Source organism: Dipodomys ordii, unplaced genomic scaffold, assembly GCF_000151885.1.
Source record: "Dipodomys ordii isolate 6190 unplaced genomic scaffold, Dord_2.0 Scaffold1, whole genome shotgun sequence".
Taxonomy (NCBI): domain Eukaryota; kingdom Metazoa; phylum Chordata; class Mammalia; order Rodentia; family Heteromyidae; genus Dipodomys; species Dipodomys ordii.
In genome coordinates, this window is record NW_012267217.1 from 61,630,902 (window position 1) to 61,635,053 (window position 4,152).

Sequence of the window (4,152 nt, forward strand, 5' to 3'; positions counted from 1 at the left end):
CAGCAGCCCAGCCCTGGCCAAGGACTCCTGAGGACTTGACCCCCACCCCCAACGATTTTGGGGAGAGTGATGAGGCGTGGGTGGCGGAATGCATTTCCTAGACACCATCTTTTTTGTTTCCACGTTTTCTTGGCAGCGTGGGTTTTGAACTCAGGGCTTCTCCCACTTCGGAGCCGCCCCCATCGCCCAGCTTAGAAATGGTCATGTTTTGTTTTTTTTTTTTTTGTTGTTGACCTTGGGCTTGAACTCGGGGCCTGGACGCGGTCCCCGAGCTTTTCTGTTCGAGGCCAGCGCTCTTCGACCTTGAGCCGCAGCTCCACGTCTGGTTTTAGGGTGGTTAATCGGCGGTAAGCGACGCAGGGGCTGGCAAGGCCGGGGCTGGCTTTGAGCCCCGATCCTGTGAGAGGCTGTGGGACAGGAAGTCCCGCCCACGCTGACGTCACCGCACCCACGCTGACGTCAGCGCCATGCACGCCACGCCGCTAGGGGGCAAGGGGCGCCGGCCACCGGATATAGTGAGGAGGGGGTTCCGGGGAGAGGGGGAAGGAGAGAGGAAGGAGGGGAGCAAGGGAGAGAGAGGAAGAGAGACCGGAAGAGAGCGGAGCAGTGTCCAGGCTCTCTCAGGCCTGAGGAGCCCAGGCTGGCGGAGGCCAGCGGAGAGGCCCAGAGAGGTGGAGAGGCCTGTGGAGAGGAGAGAGGCCTGTGGGAAGGAGAAAAGAAAGGACACAAACGTGCCCCTTGGAGGCTGCAGCTGCTTCTAGTTCTGAGGTAACCCAGGGCAGGGTGCAAACCAACTCATAAAACGCACGGCTTTGTCACCTCTAGCCATGCCTCTGTGGACGTGCTCACTGGCTGGTCATGACAATCCTCAGATCTCAGCCTCCTGAATAGCTAGGATCACCACAGTGGTATTTTTAAAGCAAACAACCAAAGAGGCTGTGTCAGAAAAGCCTAGAAATGGTTAGGATAAAATTACATCAGAGCACTGAGCTAGAGGGGAACTGGAACAGAAACCAGAGTTCTGCCTAGAGGGACAGGTCTTTGGGGGTGTTGGAAAGCTCCACAGCGGTGTGGGAAGCAGATCCAAGCCCTTTCCCCAGGGAAGGACTCTAGAACAGCTGAGGGATAGTGCCCAGGCCCAGAGTTCAGGCCCCACCACCAGACCGACCAATACAAAAACGAAAGCTGTGAATCCATAGTGAATGATGGGCATGGGGAAAGTGAGAATAAGTGTGTGGGAGATCTGATTAAAATAAAACACGGGCTGGGAAGGTGGCTCAGGGGTACAGTGCTTGCCTAGCATACATGAAGCCCCAGGTTCGATTCCTTTGTACCACATAAACAGTAAAAGAAGGAGCGCTGTGGCTCAACTGGCTCAGTTCCTTGAACAAAAGCAGCTCAGGGGCTGTGCCCTGAGTTCAAGCCCCATGACTGGCAAAAAAAGATACATGGATGTGGCCAGGTGCCTGTAATCCTAGCTGCTCAGGAAGCTGAGATCTGAAGATGGATGTTCAAAGCCAGCCCAGACAGAAAATTCCATGAGACATCAAACTCCAATTAATGCCCCAAAAGCCAGAAGTAAAGGCTCAAGTGGTAGAACACCCAGCCTTGAGTGAAAAAGCCAAGTGAGCGCGTATGTGTACACACACACAAACACACATCAATTGTGGGAAAGAAAAAGCCAACACATAAGCAAGTGAAAAAGAGAAAATAATGCCAGAAAGGAATTAGGAAATTAGGAAAAAATTACTTTAGAAAAAACCCAACATGAACAAGGACAAAAGATGTTCATTCTAAGCAATACATGCTCAAGAATCTACAAATAATGGAAAACCTACCCTGTTAATTCACAAGCAAATGATGTGTAATTCTCTTTCAGCTCAGTGTTATGGATGTTTAAGATGCAGTCATCCTAAGTGAACAGTTTGGTGAACTTTGCCATAGGTAAGTATATTGACAATTGACTCCCTTATCCAAGGTCTCAACCCTCTTAATGTTCAAACAGCTCTGCATCTGTCTTGCCTTGACAGTGCAACCTTCCCAGGGTCCAGCTCTCAACCTCTTTCCAGGTCTCACAGCTTGGCTTCAGCTCCCCACAGGTTAGGCCCATAATGGAATGTTCACAGCCAGGCTCAGGTTGGATTGCCCTGCCTCTGTCCAGCACATCCATGCTTACCTGGGGTTTTGCCTGACATCTTATGCACCTTGGATAATAGGGTGGGGGGAGGGTGGAAGGGATTGTACAAAACTGGAAGGAAAAAGGAAGGATGAGAAAGAGCAACAGTGCAGCTCACTGGACACTGGTGAACTACACAACTGGAGGGTGGAGATGGGAGGGAGGGACTGGCAGAGAGGGAAGGGACAGAGGATACTGCACTCATTACCTGACTCATTGTAATCCCTCTGCACATCACTTCTATAATAACAATAAAGTAAATTTTTTTTAAAAAATGGCTGCAGGCAATCAACAGGGTCAGGAGGGGCTCCAAAGCCTGCCTACACCTGAGCCCCAACACCTACCTGGGGCTCCTGAGCCCAGGGACGAATCCCAACACAGCCCAGGTGAGGAGGCCCTGGAGGAGGCTTCACAGGAGGCCTTGTGGCCTTCTGGGCCGAGGTGCCACAAGGGGCCCCGTGATGGGTGTCCTTGCCTCCCGGCCATCCCCAGGCTTCCCACCAGCAGATGGCGCTCTGGGGTCTGCCCCCACTTCCCTCCTGCCCTCACCTCTCAGTGGTGGTGGCTGCAAGTGCATAAGCCCAGCTGTAGCAGATCCACACCTCCTACTGGCAGCCCTGAGGCCTACAGGTCCACCCTTCAGAGGCCCCAGCCTGGCCTAGCAGAGCTCCTAGCAGTGGGCCTTGACCTCTGCCATTTCAGTGGGTATCAACAGGAAATCATCTCATTGTGGTTTTTACCTCCATTTCCTTCATCTGTAATGGTACTGAACTGGTTTTCACTCAAGAAAAAAAAAGAACATCTACTTTTCTCTTTCAATTATTTATTTTATATTTTATTTAACAGGTTTTGTTACTATATTTTCATACATGTGTATCAAGTATTTTGATTAGATTCAACACTCCCCTTCTCACCTCTAAACAGTCCCATCATTTAACATTAGTCCTTTTTTTTTTTTTTTAGTTTAGTTTTGGTTTTTTGTTTTTGGTGCCAGTACAAAGGCTTGAACTCAGAGTCTAGGTGCTGGCCCTTAACTTTTTCACTTAAGGCTGATGTTCTACCACATTGAGCCTCAGCTCTACTTCTGGCTTTTGCTGATTAACTGGAGATAAGCATCTCCCAGACTTTCTTGTCTAAGCTGGCTTTGAACCTCCACCTTCAGATCTCAGCCTCCTGAGTAACTAGGGTTATAGGTGTAAGCAACTGGGCCTGGCTTATTTTTGTTATATCCTCATACTGCATTTCTCTTTTATTTCTATTTCTTTAGCCTCAACTTTGTACTGATAAATAGCTATTTTTCAAAGTTGTTCTGCATTTACAGAATGGTCAGGTAGAAGTTAAAAAAAAAAGATATACCATAAAAAATCCAATGCACCCATCTTCCTGAATTGTCTAGATAAAAATCTCAGCTCCCGATTGATTACTCCATTCCACAAGAAGCTTGGTTGCTGTCTTAAAGACTTCACTGAACTAAATGAAGCTTACTTCTTGCCTTACCCTACCCATCATCTTCACTGCAGGAAAACTTACAATTGTAGGGAGGCCTCTGCCCATATTCTCTATACTTGTCTGCACTTGGAAGCACAGAGAGAGTTCTGTATTACCGTTGGATCTGTTCCAGAGAATTGGACGAACCAAGCATTTTGGGTCTTTTCCAGGTGGGAAATTCCAATTTGAATACCAGGTTTTAACTCTTCTAGTCCTGGATACTAAGGCATTTAACAGACCATGAGCCTGAGAGAAAACTCCAAATGGCCAACCTCCCTATCTGACTTAGGCCACCTCACCTCAAGATATTCTTGATGTATTTTAGTTGAACTGTTTCCATTCTTTGCTCAGCAAGAGTGTTGGTACATTTTTGGGGGGACTTTGCCTGCCCCTGTTCCTGTCTGTGAGGCGGAGCTGAGTGCAAAGAGATCTGTGTGTGAGTGCAGCCACATCACAGTTAGGAAGTTTCACTTTCCTTTCTCCTTTTT